This window comes from Lycorma delicatula, chromosome 6 (assembly GCF_047948215.1).
Source record: "Lycorma delicatula isolate Av1 chromosome 6, ASM4794821v1, whole genome shotgun sequence".
Taxonomy (NCBI): Eukaryota; Metazoa; Arthropoda; class Insecta; order Hemiptera; family Fulgoridae; genus Lycorma; species Lycorma delicatula.
Window position 1 is genome coordinate 39,174,316 of NC_134460.1, and position 26,533 is coordinate 39,200,848.

At 32.1% G+C, this 26,533-nt stretch overlaps 1 protein-coding gene across 3 annotated transcripts in view; it reads right to left on the reverse strand.

Moving 5' to 3' along the window:
• LOC142327004 (excitatory amino acid transporter-like) overlaps nucleotides 1–25,523 on the reverse strand; it is a 65,051-nt gene extending 39,528 nt beyond the window's left edge. For all 3 annotated transcript variants that reach the window (XM_075369751.1, XM_075369752.1, XM_075369750.1), the window contains exon 1: nucleotides 25,323–25,523. The gene's annotated coding sequence lies outside the window, so the exon portion shown is untranslated. The remainder of the gene's footprint in view (nucleotides 1–25,322) is intronic.
• Between the last annotated feature and the right edge of the window lie 1,010 nt (nucleotides 25,524–26,533).

Genomic DNA, 26,533 nt, shown 5'->3' on the forward strand with positions numbered 1-26,533 from the left:
CTTGTGTCCCTGAAGTGTAAGGCCATTGATCATGTATGACACCATGTCTGCCCCAGGTACGAAGCTGAATGTTATCAGAGTTATAGAACTTGCAATCGATTCTGTTTTGGATCTGCAAGTTAAATGGAAAACTGAAAGGGAATGGAATTTAGTTGCTGGCTTCCTGAGATTCTTAGCCCTGTAGAGGATGGCTGAAGGGGTCTAATGCTGTTATGGTTGTAAGATAGTATAGCAACATTGGTAGCTAGGGGTTCGTATGAGTGCTTACTTCAGCAAGATGGGCGTTTTGGTATTGAGACCAGGTTAATTGAGATAATCAGTGTTGGGATGAGAATGGATGTGTGGAAAACTTTGTGATAGAGCTGTGATGTAGGAAGGTCTCTCTCCCAAAAGCGAATCAGAGAAGAGAGTGATAGGGTATGTTTTCATTAGAAGTTTATAAAATTTGGTTCATGATTTTTAAGTAAATCAAGAGGACTTTGAGTAAATTGAATTGGAGAATAAATTCATCATTGTTGCAATTAACATTTGTTTTGTTAATATGAGGACAGTATTTCTGGTGTTTAAAGATTCAGTTAAGTAATGATCTGAGTGCATAGTCTAATTAAAGTTAGTTATGGGAAGAGTCTTTGCGTGAAATCTTCAGTGTTAAAGGAAGGTGCAGGGATCGCCCTTCCGCAAATCAGTTAATTTGATAGTTGAGGGTTTTAAGGAAGGTAGGTGGTTGTGGTTGGAAGAAGTCACATGAAGGCAGCAGTAAGTTGTGTAAATACACTGATGGAAATGTCTGCTGAGGCATTTACATTGTGGCATCCTGGCAGATGGCAAACTGATGACTGTGATGGTTATCAGGTTTAGAGGATCTAAAAGATGACCTCCGGTAAAGCCCATCAGGGCTAAGACTGAAGGGGGTGGCGTGGCAGCCGAGATTGTCACAAGACAGGTGTCAGGATAGTTAATAGTTTTTCTTGTAATTTACATTTAGCGCTTTCACAAAAATCTCTGCTTTGTCAAAATATATGAACATATAAATGGAAATTCAAATTGTAAACATATTTAATTAATTTTAAATATAGAGAGGTATGTTTATCATCTAAAGATGTTAAATAGACTTTTAATATGTATTTTCATATATTTGTTCTAAACAAGCAGAAACCTCTGTGGAAGTGCTAAACATAGAAAATAACACAAAAGTAACAAAATATTTTTACAGATTATTATATTCTGCTGCTAAAATGAGTTAGTTGGATTACTTAATCTATACAAATTTTTAATCAAAATATGAAATTAACTGCAACAAACAATAAATATATTTAATTTCAATACATTAATTAAGATGCAACTTAGTCTGTTATTTTGTAGTCAGTTCTAAATGTTAATCTTAATTCATTTTAATTTTAAGAAATGAATTAAAGTTGACAATGACAGTTATGAAAGAAGTGCTTATTTTCTTTCAAACTATTTTTTAAGGCCTATGTAAGGCCATCATATCATTAAGAATGATGTAATGTGTAATGACTAATATTTATAGTATAAAATAAACATAAATAGATGAAAATAAACTAATTTTAATCTTTATGGTACAATTTAGTATTATATATCAGCAATTCTCAAACTTTTATTTTTACCACTTATGTGAATTATGGATGATTAGTAGCATACCTCTGAAATGTTAGATATATAATATGTAATTTGGGTAGCAACAGAATTACATTTCAGAATTGTAAAAAAATTACAATCTTTTTGAAAGTATCTATTTTCAAAAAAAAAGTAGTACAATTTTTTAATTTATTATACATTTTTCAAACCTTTCTTACAAAAAAGATTATCTTACTTTACAAAGAAATGTAACATTATGCATTTATTTACATTATTGATTACAATATTGTTGAAGTCTAAAAATTCAGTGAACAGGTACTGCATGCTTGAAACAAGTGAAAAGAAATCTGATTCAGCTGAACTTTGTTTTAAACACAAATTTGGATGATGGTTCAGTTTATTACTGAAGCACTGAGCAGTTTATTACTGAGCACTGCTTCTAGTCCAATCCATTTTTTTTAAAGAAATCATCAAGCTTTTGAAATATTTCATCAGTGGTAGTTCATATTGATAACAACACATCACTAAATAATTAATCCTATTTAATTGTTCTTTGAAATATATATAGCACATATACCATAAGTTGAGCATAGTTTCTTACATCTGTGCTCTTATAGAGTTTGATGGTGAAAAATTCAGTATTTTTGACTTGAGCTATTAAGTTCTCTTTAACGTTTAATACCAAACTTTCAATTCTGCAGTGCACAGAATCATTTGACAGTGGTATCATATTTATGTGTTTAATTGACGATTCACCCAACAAACAACTCACCATATTTTTTGCAGCAGATAACAACAGCTCTTCACTAATTGTATGAGTTTTCCCACACTTTGCTGTTCTTAAGCTCATTAATAAAGATGCCTCAACTGCTTTTTGAGCACTTTTTCTTTCTTTCTTTTTCCTGTTTAGCCTCCGGTAACTACCGTTTAGATAATACTTCAGAGGATGAATGAACAATCTCAGTTCGACCATAGCTGAGATGTGTGGTTAACTGAAATGCAACCACCAAAGAACACCGGCATCCATGATCTAGTATTCAAGCCCGTGTAAAAATAGCTGGCTTTACTAGGACTTGAACGCTGGAACTCTCGACTTCCAAATCAGCTGATTTGGGAAGACGCGTTCACCACTAGACCAATCCGGTGGGTTGCTTTTTGAGCACTGTCTGTAAACGATGACACAATTCTCTTTTTGCATTTTATCTCTGACAATTTTCAAACAAAATAATCCTTAGATTTGTTTTCTGACTCTGAATATTTAGTACTAAGGTGTTTTAATAATGAGGGTATCATGCTTTGGTTTGAAATTTTTTCAAACCAGATTTCACATTGAAGTCGTATCTAATTGTATTGACAGTAAATCCAATATTATATACTCAAGATTATATTTTTACACAAATTTTTGTATTTTTACCCATGAAGAAGCAAAAACGATATTTGGGTTTTGGGATAAGAAGTTATATGTGTGTGTTTGTTACCATTTCCTTCAAAAACTACTGGACCGATTTCAATACGGGTTTTTTTTTCATTACAAAGGTATCACTTTAGAGCAATCTCTTAGATTAGTTTTATGGTTATAAGCCGTCAGGGGTTGCTGCAGTAGATGTGTTTCTCTAAAACGGCTTTTGAATGTTTTTAAGTCTTTCTAAGTGGATTATTAAATAATTTGTGCTGGTCAAGTATACTAAACTTTCATCATCATCATTATCAACCTATAAACATCACACTGTTGGAAATAGGTCTACTAACCTTTAAAAAGTAATAAATAAAAAATTAAATTAAAAATTTTAAAATCCCATGATGAAAAGGAGATCCTCTAAAAACAGTGAAATAATTAAATAACTGTATTGTTACACGTTTAGCGGCTCAATCAGGATATTGAGAGGTTGACAATCTAGAATTTTATATAATTACAGTTAATTGGTTTAAAGTGTTCATAATTACAACCAGATAAATTAATAATAATAACAATGGTGATAAATATAATGAGTGGTAATAATAAAACAGTTAATAAAAAAAATAGTAAATACACAAATATTACTACAGTAATTAATACCACAATAATAATCAGGATAACAGTATTAATAATAGTAGTAAATGATAATATTGTATGTCAATAATAACAAATCATATAATGTCAAGAGAGTATAATGTCATAAGGTAAAAAAAATACAGTTATTTAATTGTTGTTATTTTACTAATCAAAAACAAACAAAACAAAATTTAAATATATTAAATATCTTATTTATAAAATATCTAGATATCACAGAGAATTATAAGGCAAAAATACAGTTATTTAATTATTTCATTCCTTTTAGAGGACCAATTTTTCATAGTGGGTTTTAAAAATCTTTTATTTTATTTTTTAATCTTGACTTACTGCAGTTTCTGATTGTGAAGTAGAGCTCAATCATACAGGATATTTAACTAATGATGTTTTTGTCTGTTTTTGTTCTATTAAGCCACTTACTCATATTTTTTGTCAAACTAAACCAAATTAATTCTAGCAAAGTATATTTTATCAGAAAAAAGGTATCTTCGAGATACGTATGCCATTAATAGCACTTCAATTTTATAAATGAAAAAGTAATTCAATAACAATATTTGAAATCAGATTATCACAGAATATGTAAAACACTGGAAGCAACTCTATCATCTGTCTGTAGGATAATCACGACCAACTCTCTTAATTGCTGGAGGAATCCTTTATAATGGCAATGTGCGAGGTGGTGCACTTTGGTACTATGGTGTACTCGTGTCCGATTCTGAATTCACATTTATCATAAAATTTTTGATGTGCACATCATACAAATATTCATCTTCAATGAATTTTTTTCAACGTTGATAACATACTTGCAGATATTGCTCCACTCAGCTTCAGACACTTTATGAAATTCCTCTTCAGCTAACTTAAGAACATCCGACATGTTAAAAGTTTTATTTCTCTTAGCTACTTGCCCTTTTACTTGACTCCAAATCATTTCAATCACATTTAAGTCAGGGTGATAAGGTGGCAACCGTAAAATTATGTGACCATAATTTTCGAAAAGGTCATTTATTAGAAATTTCTTTTGATTTTCTTTGTGTAATTTTATAATAATATATAATTAATTCAGTATTCGTCATACGGGGAGAACAGTTAATTTGTTGTTCGACTGACTATTTTATCATATCGTTTCTTAAAGAGTTAGAATTTGGCTGCTTTTGTAACAGAACGTTGCAATATAATGCTTTATCTAGCACAATGTCCGATTGAGGCGGCAAGTTGGGAATACACTTCTCCCGTAACCATTTCGTGTACTTTTTGGAATTCATCGATTTGTGATAATCTCCTTTCTTATTTGACTCATATGTAAGTAAAGCATTGTTAATAAAGCCGTTATTACAGCCCAGATGAATAATTATTAACAGTGAGCCCTTGGATACTGATGTTTTCAGTCTCTCATGAAGGTTTATTATTGTGTGTATCCTTAACTTTGGTGTTGCATGACTACTGTGAATAAAAGTTCCATCTGTTTAAACAGTCGGTCTTTCTTCTTCCACAAAACAGGGAAATTTGTCGTAGAAATTTCATTCTTTGAATTTTAATGTCATGCCGTTCTATCAGTATTTTCCAGTTGTCTTCTGTTTTCTCCGTCTAACACCCATTTTATGTAATATTCTCCTTAAAGATCTTTCACTCCCTTTGAAATTAATTTCACTTTCGCGGGCTTTTTGCATAATTTTCTTCACAGTAGAAGAGCATTTTTCGGTTACATAAAATTTATTTATTAAACGCCTCAAAGCTTATGTATCAAATGAATCTAAATTGCACACATCACTAGGGCGATTTATATGTTTTCTCGGCAAAACGAACACGGATGGCTTCTCAGTTTCATTTGATTTCCCTTCTGCTATAATTATTTGAACCGCTCTTTTCGATACTTTTGTCGCTTGAACAACCATATTCAACACCATTAGTTTTCATCACCATTCTGGTTCCGGTATTATTTTGTAAAAATAAATTGTAAATAATGAATAAAATTTCCTTCGCCTGATTATGAACTACTGTGACTTTTTTTTTCTATTAACTTGTTCATTTTAAAAGAAACTAACTGTATTGAAACTTTTTTTTGTCTTCAGTCATTTGACTGGTTTGATGCAGCTATCCACGATTCCCTATCTAGTGCTAATCGTTTCATTTCGGTATACCCCCGACATCCTACATCCCTAACAATTTGTTTTAGATATTCCAAACGTTGCCTGTCAGCACAATTTTTTCCTTCTACCTGTCCCTCCAATATTAAAGCGACTATTCCAGGATGCCTTAATATGTGGCCTAAAAGTCTGTCTCTTCTTTTAACTATATTTTTTCCAAATGCTTCTTTCTTCATCTATTTGCCCCAAAACCTCTTCATTTGTCACTTTATCCACCCATCTGATTTTTAACATTCTCCTGTAGCACCACATTTCAAAGGCTTCTAATCTTTTCTTCTCAGGTACTCCGATCGTCCAAGTTTCACTTCCATATAAAGCTATATTCCAAACATATACTTTCAAACATCTTTTCCTGACGTTTAAATTAATTTTTAATGTAAACAAATTATATTTCTGACTGAAGGCTCGTTTCGCCTGTGCTATTCGGCATTTTATATCGCTCCTGCTTCATCCATATTTAGTAATTCTACTTCCCAAATAACAAAATTCTTCTACCTCCATAATCTTTTCTCTCCTATTTTCACATTCAGTGGTCTATTTTTGTTATTTCTACTACATTTCATTACTTTCGTTTTGTTCTTGTTTATTTTCATGCGGTAGTTCTTGCGTAGGACTTCATTCATGCCGTTCATTGTTTCTTCTAAATCCTATTTACTCTCAGCTAGAATTACTATATCATCAGCAAATCGTAGCATACTTAACTTTTCACCTTGTACTGTTACTCCGAATCTAAATTGTTCTTTAACATCATTAACTGCTAGTTCCATGTAAAGATTAAAAAGTAACGGGGATAGGGAACATCCTTGTCAGACTCCCTTTCTTATTACGGCTTCTTTCTTATGTTCTTCAATTATTACTGTTGCTGTTTGGTTCCTGTAAATGTTAGCAATTGTTCTTCTATCTGTATTTGAACCCTAACTTTTTTAAAATGCTGAACATTTTATTCCAGTCTACGTTATCGAATGCCTTTTCTAGGTCTATAAATGCCAAGTATGTTGGTTTGTTTTTCTATAATCTTCCTTCTACTTTTAATCTGAGGCCTAAATTGCTTCCCTTGTCCCTATACTTTTCCTGAAACCAAATTAATCTTCTCCTAACACTTCTTTCACTCTCCTCTCAATTCTTCTGTATAAAATTCTAGTTAAGATTTTTGATGCATGACTAGTTAAACTAATTGTTCTGTATTCTTCACATTTATCTGCCCCTGCTTTCTTTGGTATCAAGACTATAACACTTTTTTTGAAGTCTGACGGAAATTCCCCTTTTTCATAAATATTACACACCAGTTTGTATAATCTATCAATCGCTTCCTCACCTGCATTGCGCAGTAATTCTACAGGTATTCCGTCTATTCCAGTAGCCTTTCTGCCCAGAGAGAGAGCATCTTTTAATGCTCTCTTAAATTCAGATCTCATTATTGTTTCTCCCATTTCATTCTCTTCTTCCTCTATAACACCATTTTCTAATTCATTTCCTCCGTATAACTCTTCAATATATTCCACCCATCTATCGACTTTAACTTTCATATTATATATTGGTGTACCATCTTTGTTTAACACATTATTAGATTTTAGTTTATGTACCCCAAAATTTTCATTAACTTTCCTGTACGCTCCATCTATTTTACCAATGTTCATTTCTCTTTCCACTTCTGAACACTTTTCTTTAATCCACTCTTCTTTCGCCAGTTTGTACTTCCTGTTTATAGAATTTCTTAATTGCCGATAGTTCCTTTTACTTTCTTCATCACTAGCATTCTTATATTTTCTACATTCATCCATCAGCTGCAATATATCATCTGAAACCCAAGGTTTTCTACTAGTTCTCTTTATTCCGCCTAAGTTTGCTTCTGCTGATTTAAGAATTTCCTTTTTAACATTCTCCCATTCTTCTTCTACATTTTCTACCTTATCTTTTTTACTCAGACCTCTTGCGATGTCCTCCTCAAAAATCTTCTTTACCTCCTCTTCCTCAAGCTTCTCTTAATTCCACCGATTCATCTGACACCTTTTCTTCAGGTTTTTAAACCCCAATCTACATTTCATTATCACCAAATTATAGTCGCTATCAATGTCTGCTCCAGGGTAAGTTTTGCAGTCAACGAGTTGATTTCTAAATCTTTGCTTAACCTTGATATAATCTATCTGATACCTTGCAGTATCGCCTGGCTTTTTCCAAGTGTATATTCTTCTATTATGATTTTTAAATTGGGTGTTGGCAATTACTAAATTATACTTCGTGCAAAACTCTATAAGTCGTCCCCTCTTTCATTCCTTTTGCCCAGCCCGTATTCACTCACTATATTTTCTTCCTTGCCTTTTCCAATGCTTGCATTCCAATCTCCAACTATTATTAAATTTTCATCTCCTTTTACGTGTTTAATTGCTTCATCAATCTCTTCGTATACACACTCTACCTCATCATCATCATGGGCGCTTGTAGGCATATAGACGTTAACAATCGTTGTCGGTTTAGGTTTTGATTAGGATATTATGTCGGTTTTGGTTTTTCGTAATATTAACTATTAAAAATACTCAGTTATTTTGAAATTTATTTTTTTAAATATACGAAATTACTTAAATTATCTAATTTAAAAATTTTGAACTACCTTTCAAGCTTCATTTAGCTTTTTTTAGCTTCGTTTCATATCCATAGAACCGTTTTTCAGGCACTACAATATTTGTCTGTTTTTTAAAAATTAAATTAGTTATATACTATCACTGGGGCTAGGTGGAAAATATTGTATAGAAAACAAAAATACATTCTCGCGTGGAATCAGTTGCCCGCATTATGGATGCAGCTGAGCACCTTAAGGACAGCCCTGAAGAACTAAAAAGAGCAACAAAAGTAATACATATATCAGCACATATGTTGGCGCAGGAACTGAAAAACTATGTACTAGCATTTTTGTATGCATTGGCCTCTGTTACAAGCAAACTAAAACTATTATTATTATGTCTTGTGTGGTATGGTAATAAATAAAAACAGGTTTTATAAACTTGCTGTACCGTATGCAATTATTGTGTTTTATTCTAAATTATATATTGATGTTGTGATCTAGGCCTATGTTCTGTTGTATAGCAACTAATAATAGCAAAATCATTCTGAATTATACATGACTAATGTGCTATTTATGATATATTGTAAACACAACACGCAATTCTAAGAATTTCATTTATTGATTTTTAATCTACTCTAATCATTGCGCTGTGAGTATGTTGCACATACTAACAGCGCAGAAATTCTAGCCGAGAATAAAAAGGATTTAGAAGAAACAATGAACGGCATAGATGAAGTCCTACGCATGAACTATCGCATGAAAATAAACAAGAAGAAAACAAAAGTAATGAAATGTATTAGAAATAACAAAGATGGACGAAGCAGGAGCGATATAGAATGACGAATAGCACAAGTGAAACGAGCCTTCAGTAAGAAATATAATTTGTTTACATCAAAAATTAATTTAAATGTCAGGAAAAAATTTTTGAAAGTATATGTTTGGAGTGTCGCTTCATATGGAAGTGAAACTTGGACAATCGGAGTATCTGAGAAGAAAAGATTAGAAGCTTTTGAAATGTGGTGCTATAGGAGAATGTTAAAAATCAGATGGGTGGATAAAGTGACAAATGAAGAGGTATTGCGACAAATAGATGAAGAAAGAAGCATTTGGAAAAATTTAGTTAAAAGAAGAGACAGACTTATAGGCCACATACTAAGGCATCCTGGAATAGTCGCTTTAATATTGGAAGGACAGGTAGAAGGAAATAATTGTGTAGGCAGGCCACGTTTGGAATATGTAAAACAAATTGTTAGGGATGTGGGATGTAGAGGGTATACTGAAATGAAACGACTAGCACTAGATAGGGAATCTTGGAGAGCTGCATCAAACCAGTCAAATGACTGAAGACAAAAAAAAAAATATTACGAAGGGTTTTATTATGATTACAATAATGAAAGTACCTAACGTTTTTATTTTTGTTTTAATTCAGTTTAACAAATTTATTTAGTTTATTCAAATTGTGTTATAGGTTTTTTAATACTATAATTCAAATTTTTCTAAAAAAAAAATCAAATAAGGTTTATTGTAATATTTAAGCAGAGTTATATGGTAATATTTTCATAAATTTAAGGACACGCAGAAATAAATAATATTTAATCCAACAATTAATGGCAGTGGTTGTAATGGAACGATGCAATGTTTTCCAAAAAGCCTCAAAAATGGGAATGAAAATTGGTGTACGTTGAGTGAAATACGAATATATATATTTTTAACTCCAATGGCTTTTTTTTTTGTTTTACTTTAAATGCTTGTAAATCTATGTTATGATATTAATTCGACTTACATTAGGAACGACTGACACTACATAGTAGGCCAAAATTGCTGCTGTTATCGATGGTGGAACAGAAAAGTGAAAACTCCAGTTTATGTATTAAAAGTAGCTATTCTGGTAAGAAAGTTGCATGAATAATTAAACAAACATTTTGCAAGGTGAAATTCAGTTGCTATCTATTTATACTTGTTTACTTTTAAGAAAGTTAATCTTGCGTTTGTAACTGAAGATAAAAAAACTAGTTCAGTTTCCTAAAGCTAAATGATAAAAGATAAATTTTTAACTTTAATGTTAATAATTTTACAATTCAAATTCCTTTGTTTGATACTTGCTAAATTTAATCATTTTTAACTGAATTATTTATTTAATCTTTACATAGAACTAGCAGTTAATGATGTTAAAGAACAATTTAGATCCAGGGAAACAGTACACGGTGAAAAGATAAAGATGCTACGATTTGCTGATGATATAGAAATTCTAGATGAGAGTAAAAAAGATTTACAAGAAATAATGAATGGCAAAGATGAAGAACTACCGCATGAAAATAAACAAGAACAAAACAAACGTAATGAAATGTAGTAGAAATAACGAAGATGGACCACTGAATGTAAAAATAGGAAGAGTAAAGATTAAGGAGGTAGAAGAATTTTGTTATTTGGGAAGTAGAATTACTAAAGATGGACGAAGCAGGAGCGATATAAAATGCTGAATAGCACAGGCGAAACGAGCCTTCAGTCAGAAATATAATTTGTTTACATTAAAAATTAATTTAAACGTCAGGAAAAGATTTTTGAAAGTATATGTTTGGAGTATAGCTTTATATGGAAGTGAAACTTGGACGATTGGAGTACCTGAGAAGAAAAGACTAGAAGCCGTTGAAATGTGGTGCTACAGGAGAATGTTAAAAATCAGATGGGTGGATAAAGTGACAAATGAAGAGGTTTTGGGGCAAATAGATGAAGAAAGAAGCATTTGGAAAAAATATATAGACAGACTTATAGGCCACATATTAAGGCATCCTGGAATAGTCGCTTTAATATTGGAGGGACAAGTAGAAGGAAAAAATTGTACTGACAGGCAACGTTTAGAATATGTAAAACAAATTGTTAGGGATGTAGGATGTCGGGGGTATACCGAAATGAAACGACTAGCAATAGATAGGAAATCTTGGATAGCTGCATCAAACCAGTCAAATGACTGAAGAAAAAAAAAATTGAATGATACCAAAATATACGTTCAAGTCACTTAACATGATGTAGGAATCCTTTAAAAAGTAATCTTACTCAAGCGGAAATCAATTAGTAACACTCATACTATAATTAAATAGATAAGCAAAATAAAATGTATTACTAATTGAAATTTGGTGTTATCATTAATAAATTAATGACTGAAAATAAGTTAATGCCTATTAGAATATTATAAAACAAATAAAAATAATAATAAAAATAAAATAGCATAATAAATTAGTGAAGTTATTATCTTAACCAATGAATAAATTTGAACATTAATTTGGTTCATAATTAGGATTAAAAAAAAAAATTGATGGTCGACATATTTTACTTCCCAATTAAACTTTTTATTAATCTAAGTTAATTTATCTTAACAAATTTGTTTTTAAAAAGTATGAAGAAAAAATCTGATGTTGACACCACATGACTTCCTTGTACGCCTATTAAATTATATACATACATTTTTTTTTTTTAAATGAAAAGTACATACAATTTTATTTCATTAATAGTTTCTGATTTTTTTTTTATTGCTATTGTTGAATTATTATTAATCGTAATTTTTTTTTATAATCAGAGGTTAATAAATCAATATATTTAGATTAAGAAAAAAAATTATAATAAAAAAAAAACGAAGATAAAGTCTGATTCTAACCGATGTGCCTTTCCATTGTAAAACCCATACAACATTAATTAAATCTGTATTTGGCTATAACTACTGAAAAAAGTACCACATATGATATATCTTTGAAAAGCTCTCGATGAGTGCTTTTACTGCAGTTAAGAAAAAGTCCAAAATCCAAAAGTTTTTTGGATTTTGGGCACTTTTGGTTCAGTCGATTGCAATTAAAAGGGGAGGTGCACAACTAGATATTAAAACAATCCTAAATCTAAAATTTCAACATCCTACGGCTAATCGTTTTTGAGTTATGCGAGATATACATATAGATGTCACGCCGAAACTAGTCAAAATGGATTCTCGGATGGTCAAAATGGATATTTCCGTTGAAATCTGAAATTTTTTGCCATCACAATGCTTCCTTTACTTCGTACAAGGAAGTAAAAATTAAATAAAAATATACTACTATATATTTTAATCTAACTCGACTTTATGCTTGTGTTTAATGTTTAATAAAATTATAAAATTACGCCTAATTAATTAATATTTTCTCATTTTTGTTATCCAGACATGAGTGTTTTTTGAAAACAATTTTCCGATTACTTGTCATTCCTCAAGAAATAGCTATTTCAATTATCAATTTTTATTTATTATTATTATTATTTTTAATAATAATTAATTGAGACATTCGTTTTCATATGCTAAATATGAAAACTGTAGAGAAACTAAACATAAAAATTATTTTGATAAAAACGGAAAAATATCTGAAAAGAAAAAATTATTTTAATAAAACGGCAGGCAGTGTTGTATTAATACAACACATTGTTGATGTTAGAAGTTGTCTCGTTTTCTGCAGGGTTCTTGTGCGATGTTGTTGTCGGTGTTTGTATTTTACGTACTGTATGTGTTGCTTCCAGTGTTGTTTGTGTGGTACGTGACATTTGTTGGTTTGTTATGACTATGTGTGCGGGCGATTTCCCCTTCTTCTGATGTCTGATGAAATGCTTTTACAAGCAGTCCCAGGAAGGGGGGAAGCCAGGGGTAGACGTTTAGTCGGTAGAGCGCAGGAATACATACGCCCCTGGTTAAAATTGGCGGAACCTGAAAAGTAAGCCCGACACTGCTTAAGGCACCCATAAATGGGTTCCTCCACCTCTTAAAAAAAAAAAAAAAAAAAAAAATACTATTCTACTACACTGCATAACAGAGAAGACTATGCAACAAATGTAATACCAGTAAGGATAGATAAAAAAAATAATAAATCATACAAAGGATAATGTCAAATGTTTTTACCTGCACTATTAAAAAGAAAAAAAAAACAATATATTTATATGGATTTAAATTTATCTGCAGTAAATTAAAACAGTTTTTTTATAACAACAGAAAATTCTTGTGCTTAATGCCATTTCTGAGTCCCTTTCAGAAAATGAGTATATTTTACTTCAAAACTTCGTCAGTAAAAAAAAACCCATCGACAGTAATTAAAATGTATTTCACATTTTATTTCCAAAAGATAGTAAAAAGCACTGTTATGAAAAATTATGTTAATATCTTAAAAGTTGTTGAGAAATTACTTTGAATCGGATAAGTAATTTCATTTTTTATTAAAACAGAATTTTAACTAACATTTCAGTTATCTCATTACCTGAAAAATTTACTTAAAAATTTCACTTAATTAAAAAGATAAGAAATTATTTTTTTTTTTTAAGTTAAGAAACTTTTGTGAGAATTTTTTTTATACTTGTTTAAACAGAAGCAGAAGTTGTGTTTGTCCACTGCGCGAGGTACAGTCTTTTCTTAAATACGTAGTATCTACTACTTTCAAAATTATAATAGAACGAATGAATGCGCATTATTTCGTTAACCAAACTATCCCAAAATGCAGTAGAAATTAAATTGCTACTTTGGTCTACATCTGGGAAGAAAATGCAATAACTACCGATACTGACGCGAAATGCTTATTCCGAATTTCATTTTAACGAAACGCACCATTTTCTACGAATGATTATTTTTAATCTTTAATAATTCTTTTATTCGGCTTATCAATATATAATATATATTTTTCCGCTTGAATAGATATCACTTGAAACAATTTTATCAAGAAAACGTTTGCTCCAAAAAACGCTCAAACTGGACAAAAAGGTTTAATTTTAAAACTGATAAGAAGGAATATATTTAGAATTTTTTTTGGAGATGAAGTTCCGCACAGGTGTAAAGTTAAAATATTAATCAAAATAGAACAACATTTATTTTACTTTTTCCTATAGTTTTCTATAAATAGATTTCAGAGATTAAATAAAATTAGGTGACTTCTCTGGAAATAAAATAATAACTTAATTTTTATCGTAATTGTAAGAAACGAGTTACGTTTCAAACACATCAGCAAATATATAGCTACATTATAGAAAAAAAAATCAAACCTAAAAGTGTCTAGGTGTACAGGCCAATATGGATTGAGCGGGCTATTGAAAAAGGTTGTCATCAAATATATCAGCACATATGTATTATTTCCCAGTTTTTTACTATTCAGTAAATCTGCATGTTAAAGTAATAACAATTAATTTTAGAATAAAAAAAAAACTATTTAATTATTCTTGATTCCTTTAATATTATATATATATATTTTTAATAATTATTAAAAATTTACTAAAATGAAATAAAATTAATTGTTACTGCGACTATAAATAAAAGTATTAAAAAATAAATAAAGTCATTAGCGACTTATCAGTGTAATGTAACTGTACCGGTAAATTTGTAGTCTTGAACAAACAAACTCAGGTCGACTACTCCTGAGACGTGTGGTTAATTGAAACCCAACCACTAAAGAACACCGGTATCCACGATTTAGTTTTAAAAGTAGTTACTTTAATTCGGATTTGAACCTGAGAACTTTGATTTCGAAATCGGTTGATTTACGACGACGAATTTACCGAGACCAACCCGGTAGGTTTATTTATAATTTAATGGTTTTAATAACAGATATCAATAATTCTACTGTTTAGTGTATTGCACAAGTTGCCTGGAAAAAATCAGTTATAACATTATAACTGATATAACATTATATATAAAATTATATATATATATATATATATATAATATATAATATAATATATATATAAATAACATTATACAAATAAAATCTATAGAATTCTAATTTTGCTACAAAAAAATAAGAATTTACTGTTTGTATCTTTACCTCTGTTAAAAGAAATTTAATTTTCTTTAATTATTTTAATTCGAGAATTAAAATGGTAACTCTTAACCGTTATTTCAGATTCGTTATTTTGCATTATTTTTATAATTATTAAAGATTTTTTTAAAAATCTTTTATATTTATTAAAGTTATTTATACACTGTTGATAGAAAATTAAGAAAAAAAAACTGCACGCAAATTATCTACAAGAATCGTGTGAACGCTTGTTACTGTATTGTTTATTGTTGGAAAAAAAAATACCAATAAATTCTTATAAGAATATTTTCTCAACATACAGAGATAATTGGCATATGTAAATACGTCATCTCAGGTAATGATTAGAGAAAAATAAACAATATTTCTTTAAACATAGGTTAAAAGAAATTATTTAAAATAATTGATATGCAAATACATAATTTCAGATAAGAAACAAAGAAAAGTGAAAAAAAAATTCTAAGACCGACTTTTCGTTATTTTATTTTGTTTCCTTTTGACCCACTCAAACCACATACCCAGTCACCATGATGCTCCTTTTTCTTTGCCTTTGGAACCACCGTAAGGTATTATTTCAGAGTAAAGGATGATGATATATATGAAATAAATGAAGTGTAGTCTTGTACAGTCTCAGGTCGACCATTCTTGAGATGTGTGATTAATTGAAACCCAACCACCAAAGAACACCGGTATCCACGATTTAGTTAGTATTCAAATCCGTATAAAAGTAACGCCTTTACTAGGATTTGAACCTTAGAACTCTCGACTTCGAAATCAGTTGATTTTGCGATGACGAGTTCATCACTAGAACAACCCGGCGAGTCAGTCAACCTGAAAGCAGGTATCGCTACCTGAATACGCCGAACAATACTGATAACAATAGATACCACAGCTAAAGAAACGTCAACGTTCCAACTTTCAGCATCATAACGAACTACGCTACTTACCTCCTCTCAAATTTTTTCGACCTTAAATTGAGCGTATCTCAAGAACGACTCAACCAATCTTAATCAAATTTTCACATGCACAACTTTAAATAAACTACTACAGTATATATAAATTTTAATGAAATTGATTAATTAGTTTTGGAGATTTTCGAGCTACAAAATTTTATACATAGGCCTATAAAACATTACGGAAACCACAATTTAAGTAAATGATATTTTTGCACTCCTTATACCTCAAGAAGTAAAGAAAGTTCATTTTCATTCCGCACTCCCACCATGTGACCGAAAGTAATATTGCACTTTCTTGGAAAAGTAGGTAAAGAAAAACTTGGGTTGATAACATTAAATGTTGAATTTATTAACTACTAACGGGCTGTTTTATTAAAAACTGAACATCTAAAGTTCTATAGTTACCGATAAAAAAAAGTACGACCTCTATTTTTTATAAAGTCAGTTTTACAAAGTTTAGAAATATAATTTACAAGAAAGTAATGTGTCAAGACAAAGAAAGAAAGCTTACTAATAACTTCACAGGTTTTCTCTTTAACCACTTAAAATGAATAACTAAAAAACTAATATATAACTAAAGAAAGTGTATTAACTTTAATTTAACTTGATTTTTTAGTACAGGCAATTTATCATCAAAATAGGCTTTTTTTCCCCCTTCTCCCCCCGACCGGATATCCATTTAAGTATACGCAGTCGGGGAGAGTGTCCATATACTCAAAGGAGGCGTCCCCCACCCACCGGCAGCACGTCCGGCACGGCAGGTTAGCCTCCCCGGTCTCGGATCTTTTATTTTCCATTTGCCATGCCTCTAATCCCCCACCTCATGGCCAAGGTCCGGCAACGCCGTCCCTCAGCCCCTCGGCAGGGAACCGGGACTCGGTCTTAACTTTACCCCACAGTTCCCCAGGAGTTCCCTCCCTTCTCAGGAACCCGCACACCTCAGCATGCGGGCCCTCCACGGAGGGACTGTCCTCCCTTCCCTATTTTAACTACGACCCCCGTCTTCTGTCTTCGTCTTCTTTAATACGGAGAATTTCCCCCGCGAACTTCATGAAACAGTCCCAATTTTCCTGACTTTACAACATCCAATTAATTAAACTGTCAGGGGTCAGTCTATTAATTAAAATTTCCCTTCTATTATCAGCCCATCTGGGACATGCGAAGATGGTGTGTTCTACATTGTCGATCTCCTGACAATAAACGCATAGTGGGGTGGCCCTTTTCCCAATTCTGAATAAATATTGACTAAAACAACCATGGCCTGTCAATAGTTGCGTGCTATAGAAGTTCACGTCACCCAGTCTCTTACCAACCCATGTATTTATGTTGGGGATTAGCCTACTCGTCCAATCCCCAACTCTTGAGTGCGCCCACGCACTCTACCACTCTTGCTATATTAGCTGTATGGTCTCGCCTCTGGGAAGTCCCGTGGCTCTTAATGTCCTCTCTCTAATTTGCAAATCTATAGGGGGAACTTCTGTTATTATACACAACGCATCATACGACACTGTTCTGTAGCCTGCAGCCACCTTGAGCAGAGCGAGTCTATGAACACTTTTTAGTTTAGTTTTATTTCTCTGTGTATTTATTGCATTTCCCCATACCGGGGCCGCATACAATAATGCCGATGTGGTGGCCGCCGTTATCAGCCTCCTGATTTTGATTTCCATCTTAGTTGTGCCATGATTTTGAAAAAGCCCCCTCAAGGCCTTAATGGTGGGGGTAACCGTGTTGCAAATCATATCGACATGTTTACTAAATTTTAAGCTTTTGTCTAGCAGAACGCCAAGGTATTTTGCTTCGTTGACTTCGATGACTCTTTCTCCTCTGATGTTTATATTTATGTTTCTGATGGGTCTTCTACCAGCAAGAACCATGCAACAAGATTTCCTAAGGAAAATCTGCAACTGATTTCTTTCCAGCCACTTGTCAATTAGACATAGCGCTCGATTGGCTTTGTCCTCTACGATATCTACATTTCTATCTTCCACTATAACCGCTATGTCGTCCGCATAGCCGACCACTGATACCCCTTCCGGGTAATTTAATCTAAAAATCCCGTAATAGAAGACGTTCCACAGGGTAGGTCTAAGCACGGATCCCTGAGGAACGCCTCCAAACACCTGATATATAGCTTTACCTTCAAGCGTTTTAACTTCGATAAACCTAAGATGGAGGTAATGCTTAATCTGATTAATCAGATAGTCACCTATATGCATATTTTGTAGTGCCTCTATTATAGCTATCCACGGTACTGTGCCGAAAGCGTTTTTGATATCGAGCATAATCATGAGGGGAATTTTCCTGACTCTCCAGGATCCACTTCTAGTTGTTAAAGCCCAGTTTTTAACTTTTTCAATAGCACTTATAGTAGAGCATTCCAAATTTATAGCGGTACAATGGCAACGCAGCGATCCTATTACTGTAGCCGGGGTGATCGGCATTGTTCAGCGACTAGACCGGTTTCGAACACGTGCCCAATTCACAAAATTTTCACAATTTCACAAGCTACAGCTCCAAAACGGTACAAGTCGTAGAAGAAAATTTTTTAAATAAAAGTTGTCTGTTTTTTTTTTAGATTAACAACTTTTCCAAATGCATTATAGATGAAAAACAATTTTTTCCGGTGAAAAAACCGAAAAAACACGTTTTTTACAACTTCAGCGCCACCTAGTATTTCAATTTCAAATTATACGGCATAACTTCAAATACACTAATTGCAGAGGAGAATGTCCTCTACATTTTTTGTTTGAAAAACGTTTCTCTAAAATGCATAGATTCAGAGAAAAACGCATTTCAAAAACGTTTTGAGTTTTTCAAAAATCTATGGGAGGGGGTGTTAAAAATCTGGAGTTACGGTTCCCTCATCACCCCTAACATATGGAAAAAACATCAATCGGTAGGTAAGGATTTTCAAATAAAAATCTTAACCTGCCTGATTTGTCTAGCGGCTAAACACATCATCGCAAAAAAAAAAAATCAGTAATCGAGTAAAAGTAAAAAATAAAGTGCAGTTTAATTATTATGAAATTAATAACAATTTACAATCTATTTATCACCAATTCAGCAAAACAAAAATTAATAGTCGGTACTGTATAGAAAATGAATTTTACTTGATGGATTTTATTTATCGCAAGAGTTATTCCAATTGACTGTGGTGAATAACGTCTGAAGTAAGATGATTAAAGTATAGCTAATAGTGTACTTATAGTAAAAGTCGAGCTTTAATACTGTTTGTAAAATTATATTCCTTTAGTATTACATAAACAGAATCAGAGCTACCGCCTCGTCTGGCTTTGTCACGTAACAGCAATAAAAATAAACATACTTACGAAAAGGAATCATTATTTCGCGCGCGTACGTACATACATACGAGTACACACATATAAGATGCACAGACACACATACTAAAAAGAAATTATACGACTGAATGAAAAATAATTATGAACTTTACGTAACGTAACAGACCGCACTAGAAGACCGATTGAGAATTGCCGAAGAGCAGTATGTGTATTTGGTCTGATCACGTGAACTTATAACTAACACGACTAATTCTGTGACGAAATGAATGTTACGTTTAATTTACTGCAAAAACTTTTGGAATAGGCAGATTGATAGTAATGTGTTATTATAATGATAACAGAACACAGTAATTATATTAAAAAAATAAATAAAACTTGGGAATGATTTTCAACTTCAACAATGATGTCATTTTATCATATGAAATCTGTTTTTTTTCTGTTTAACCTCCTAAACCACCGTTAAAGTATTATTTCAAAAGATTATATGTATGAATGTAAATGAAGTGTTGTCTTGTACAGAGTGATTCAAAGAAACGGGAAATTTAAAAAATTAAATAACGTTAATGAAAAATTTTTTTAGAAAATGAATTTTATTTCATGTAATTGTACAAATGTTGCCATTTTAGGATACATACATTTTAGTTTATTTTTTAAAGATAACATCTTGCAGGTGACCTCCTCTTTTGCAGGCCCTTATCTTTTGAGGATGACAACGGTCTTGCGATTACAGTGACGTCGGCTCGTTACATAGCCGTGCTTGAAACCTTTGTTGTGGAACAACAAAAGAGATTTTCACCGATTCTTAACACAGCCTGGTTTCAACAAGACGGAACAACGTCACATACTGCACGAATATCGATGGCAGCTGTACGCCGATTGTTTGGACAACGTGTCATTTCACGAAATGGTGACATTAGATGGCCTCCCAGATCGCCTGATCTCTCAGCTTGCGATTACTTTTTGCGGGGTCACCTTAAAAGCAAAGTGTTCCCCAGTAGACCTGCTACAACAGAAGAACTGAAGGCAATGATCCGAGAAGCAATTGCGGAAATTCCAGTTGAGATGTTATGTCAAATCATGAACAATTTAACGAAGAGACTTCGTGAGTGTTTACGTAGAAGAGGAGGTCACCTGGAAGATGTCATCTTTAAAAAATACACTAAAATGTATGTATCCTAAAATGGCAACATTTGTACAATTACATGAAATAAAATTCATTTTCTAAAAAATATTTTTCATTAACGTTATTTAATTTTTTAAATTTCCCGTTTCTTTGAATCACTCTGTATATTCTCAGGTCGACCATTCCTAAGATGTGTGGTTAATTGAAACCCAACCACTAATGAACACCGGTATCCACGATCTAGTATTAAAATCCGTATAAAAGTAACTGTCTTTACCAGGATTTTAATATTAGAGCTCTATAATTCGAAATTAGATGATTTGTACTGACGAGTTCACCACTAGACCAATCCGGTTGGTATCATGTGAAACTTAACTTAAATAAAAAAGGTATGTCGTTTGCAGATTAGTCAGTATTCTTTACCCCTTCTGTTATACAGTTAAACTATTAAAATTCTTATAAATTAAAATTTACATTTCTTTTCATTAAAACGGTTTTATTCAAGATCTCTCCTTAAAAAACTTCACCTACTGATTTGATAAATTTCAATAAAATTACCTAACCGGCGGGTAGATTTATCTCATGACATAATTTAAATTTAAATTTATGACAGTTAAGTTTGAACTAAACTGCTTTTATCAGTGCAACTTATAACTTAAAAAAGGGAAAAATTTATAATCAGGTTAACAAAAAAAAAAAAATAATACAGTAATTTCTGTTATTCTTCCGAAGTTACAATAATAAATTAAAAATTAAAAGGAATAAGTTTTTATATTTAGAATTAAATTACAAGTACAAAAATAAAAATTGGTATAAATTTTGAAAATAAAAACGATAATTTTTTATTTCTCAAATTAAAATGTCTGTTAAATTTCACAAAAACTTTCATTCTTGAATTTACTTTTAAAATAAGTCCTTCCTAAATTTTTTTGAGGAAAAAAACCGATACATATGTAAGTTTTTATCAGTTAAAATCACGAAAGAAAGTCTCTTCAGTTGAAGGTTTACTTTTCTCAAAATACTATTACATAATGTGATTATTTTGCGATAAATACTATTTTTCACTTGTTAAAAAACACTTTCTAACGATAAACATTCTTCAAAATCTATTATAATTTAAATCACACCATACGGCGATTAAAAATTAATATACATCCTATGACACTCAGGAAGGAGTGAGCTTTAAGATAGTGGAGAAATTTTTCAAAAGAGTTTAACAGTTCATAAGATTATCCCGGACAAACAAATTCTGTGTCTTTATAGTAGTATATTTTAACCTCTTCCTAACTTCCTTTTAATTCACTAACTTTACCTCACTCTGCCCGTCTCCTTAAAGTTTGTAGTAATTCACGACCACAGCTAGAAGACCGGGCGCAGGCGGCCTTATCAACCGTAAAGGGCTGGATGGACATTCAAAATTTAAATATTTCTATTCCCAAGACGAAGTTTATGCTTCTCAAGAGTGCAGACAAAGTATTGTACAGTCGTAACCCTAATATTAAATATAAAGGCTGTGTAATAAGCCGAGTTAGAGTTCTTAAGTACCTACGTGTTTTGTTTGATGAAAAGATGGTGTTTAGCAGCCACATTAGGCAAGTAGCGGCTGACGCTATCTCAGTGATGCACAAACTTAGCAGGATTGCTCGGAAAGACTATGGGTTGTCGGGCTATCAGCTACATGGTATACCGAGGTGTCTTCGAAAGCATGACTTCTTACGCGGCGCCCGTTTGGGCGCATAGGTTGGATATGAATAGAACACTTGTTCAAAATTTAAGGAGTGCCCAGCGCAGAGCCTTAACTGTATGCACTGGTGTTTTTAAAACAACCTCCTACGAGGCTACCACGGTATTGGGAAAGGTTCTGCCAATCGATTTAGTGGTGAAAGTTCAGGCAGCCATGTGCAGATTGGGAAGAGGCCGAGATATCTGGGATACGGTTTCGAGCCGGGCCAGTACCGGAGCGGAACGGTGATCACAATGAATCGGATTTAAATTTCATTCAGTTGCCCATCTCCATCCTGCGAAAGAAGCATCTCGCGATAGAAGCATGGCAGCTGGAATGGGACACCACGACTAAGGGAAGATCCTTGCATAAGTTTATATAGGATCTGGGGGTTGATATGCCTCGAGCTCGTTTTTAAGGGCAACGGGTGCCCGGGTGCTCACCAACCGTGTTAATTTAAACCAATATGTTTCGGTTCCACCTGACAGCTGATGAGCTATGCGTCTGCGGGGAGGTCCAGTTAAATGAACACCTGATGTTTGACTGCCCTGCTCTTGGTGGGGCCAGAGACTGAGCCACCCTGGAACTTAGAGGTCAAGGGGAAAATTGGCCGCTCACAAGCGGCGAGTCAACGTGGCGAGAGCCGCATTGAGTCAACCGTGTGAGAGTTCCTTGATGCGGTTGCTTTGTTCAATCGACATCAGTAGTTTACTTAAAGGAAAGACTCCTACCGCAGTTGTGAGAAGCTGACCTAGAGATGTATGGCTGACCACCAGCTAATTAAGGCTCCAAGCGCTTTAATGTGGTGGACAGGCATTTGTTGGCATTCAGCGACCTCAGCGTGCCAGCGAATTGCTGCCTAGACGAAGTAAATTTTATTTTACAGATGTCATATATATTTTCAGTAGTTGACGGGGAGCGCCTACCAATTTTAGCAAATATATGATAAGTGAGCGGTTGGGACACGTGCTGGTGTTATATGGAACCGCGTTTAGTACACATGCTGTTAGGTAAGCTCTAGGAGCTATTTAGGATACTGATCGCTAAAGTTGGAGGATCAGTTGCCGTTTGTGGCACAGACATTCGGTCTTATGCTTTGGTGCGACCGATTGGGGTGGTGGCGGGAGAAATGCCTAGCAAAGCAATGTATAAAACTCTCCCTCACCTCATTGTATTTTTGAAAATTTTAATCACTCGGTATTCATTTTATAATAGAGAATTAGTAATAAATTGAAAGCCCGTACAATTTTTTAAAACATTTTAAAGAAATATACTTCAAAATTATGAATGGGATTTTAGACCGCGAATCACCGTTCCAGTAGAAACTGAAACAAAACGATTCCAAGGATTCTAAGTTAAGAAAAACAAGAATTGCATTAAATCTGAAAAAAAATTATCTACATCCTTTTTAGAAAATTAAAAAAAAATTTAAATAGGTTTAAATGGTGAACAACTATTGTAATTGACATACTCATCATACAATTTAACAAAAAATTGAACAAGTAAAACTAAAATAACGTAAATTTCAACGTTTTTAGGATTGTTTTTTACATTTTGAAACGAAGGCTGAAGGTTAGAAATAATGAAAGCAAATACTGTATTAAAAAAATTTCATATAAGGAAAATTTTGAAATTTTAAATAGGAACCTCTGTTTTCCTCTTAAAAAAAAATTGTCATTTAATCGCTGGATTTTATTAAACATTTTCATGAGTAAGAAACTATGCGAAACACTGAAAAATTTTAACGTGAGAATATATGCTAATGGAATTTTGTAGCGTATGAAAAGTGCCATGCCGGACCGGAATTCGAAGCCGGAACCCCAGGATGAAAGACCGAGATACTACCATTTCCCCTTCCCCACGAAGATCGGTGGAATGGTGCTTTCATGTATAACATTTTATCTACGTGCATTTTAACTCTTTGTGTATTAAGAGCATACCTATCCAAAGAAACTATTGTTATTCAACTTAAATCTAAATAAGCCTAATTTTTAAATCTAATAAGCCTAATTTTTAGCTGAATTCAAATAATATAACCGCGCCGTTAAAACATTAATAGACACACATACTAGTTAAAATATTGGTTTATCCTTTATGAGCTATCAGATGAGGTTATCTGTTGTTACCTTTACTTTGAATTGTTCCGCGGTAATAGCAAGAATGAACAGTTTTTTAAAATAAATATTACGATAATAAGCAAATTTTGTAATTTTAATGTTACAGAGTGCAGTCAATTGAAAAATATTAATAAATAATAATTAGAAAAAAGCCTTTATAGTATCATTTTATTTATTTACAAATTATTTCATTATAAAAGGATAACCTACCAATTACAGTTAAAAAAACGAAAGAGAATTTTGTAGCTTATGAAAAATGCCAAAACTAACAGAGATTTGAACCCAGGTTCTTCCGGATGAATATCATAGACGTTAGCATATGCAACGTCAACGTCAGTAGGCATATTTAACCTTATTTCCAACTATACAAAAAAATAATAGTTATAAAAATTTTGTAATTGTCTTATTCGTTCACTGTAATTTTTATCTTTTTTTTCATTACCTACTAGTTAAAATATAAACTAATAACATTTTCAAAAGTAATCAATTTGTACATGGAAATAGGAATAATTAAAAATTTAAATACATTCTGAACCAAACATTAATAGTTAAGAAAAAAATAAATAGTTTACAAGGCTATTCGAAAATAACAGGAGATTTATTATAATACAAATTTACTTAGTTTCCTTAGTAAAAGAAATATCGTTTAATTTACATCAGGTTAGGTGTATTTATTTCACTGACCTTCAGGGAATTCTAGCATAAAAAATGTTTTCTTGCAAAACCATTTGCTTAACCTATTTTTTTACTATTCCTACTAAATTTACTAATATTAAAATTAATAATTTAAAAAACAGGGTGCACTATTTTTTTAAGGAAAAACGAATTAAAAAATTTCAATAAATTAATAACTAGCAGCAATACATAATTTAAAAATATTGATTATCTTACATACTAAAAAAATTAATTACGGTATTACTGTAATGTAAAATACTATTTTACCTTTTTTATTCTGTAAACAATAATTATAGACTTCTAAATGCATAAGAGGTATTTTTTTGTGACACAAGGGTTATCCAAATATGTATTATGTTAAATGATTACATTAAATAATAAATTACTAATATAATATGTATCAAACAAATACAGCTCCATTAACTACAAGAAGATTCAATCACACTTGTCCAGGAACATGTGCTTTCACTCAACGGGGGAGGAGTCTATTGATCGTTGTTACCAACATTTCAACAAAATACTATCGTATCTATTGTATCCTAAATAACTTAATGATGAAGTGTTATTTAAGTTAAATAAAAAACTAATACAATAGTTACGTTACTTTTCTTCGATAATTTATTTATTTTACAAATATAAATTTATTATTATTATCATATTATTATACGTTCAAATCTTTCATAAGATAGTAAAATACCCTCTTATTCATTTTTAAACGGAAAAGTTTAGATAAAAATTTTCATGCAATGAAACTAGTACAGAATTTAATTTTTAATACTTATACTGTATTTAACTTTATATAGAAAACATATTATTAAAAAAGGAAATTATAATTATGATATATGTTGGTAACACTGTATAGAAAACATATTAAAAAAGGAAATTATAATTATGATATATGTTGGTAACACTGTTTGATCAGCTGAATTCAGAATCATGTCAGAACTTCATGTTTACATGCAGCGCAAACACATGCAATTTTAAATTTTTTACAAAATAAATAAAAATATATTAATATAAACTTATGTAAAACTCAATGGTGTCAAGTTTGAACATTATTATTATTATTACTATTATTATTTGCAGCTATATTAATCAATTGTGGATGCAATCACTTTCGGTCATTCCTGTTAATCATTCTTCCTGAAAAATTCTGCCTCCAGTTTCCTCCTCGTCTCTCTGCCTCGAGCCCTCGGCTTCCAGTTGACTCCAGCAGTCCTTTTAATTTCCTTATCCCATCGATCTGCGGATCTTCCTCTTGGGCGAATTACATATCTCGGAGACCAGTCTAGCACCAAAGCTGTCCAGCGGCTTTCTCTCCAACGTGACATTCGCACTGCCACTTTAGATTTTTATATATTCCAGCACATCTGTTAGTTTTGTAGTAGATCTAATAAAACTGCTGTTTTTCTGTCCAGTCTAGTCAGTTCCAGCATACTTTTACCCATTTACCCGGTTATAGTATATCTTCCCACCTT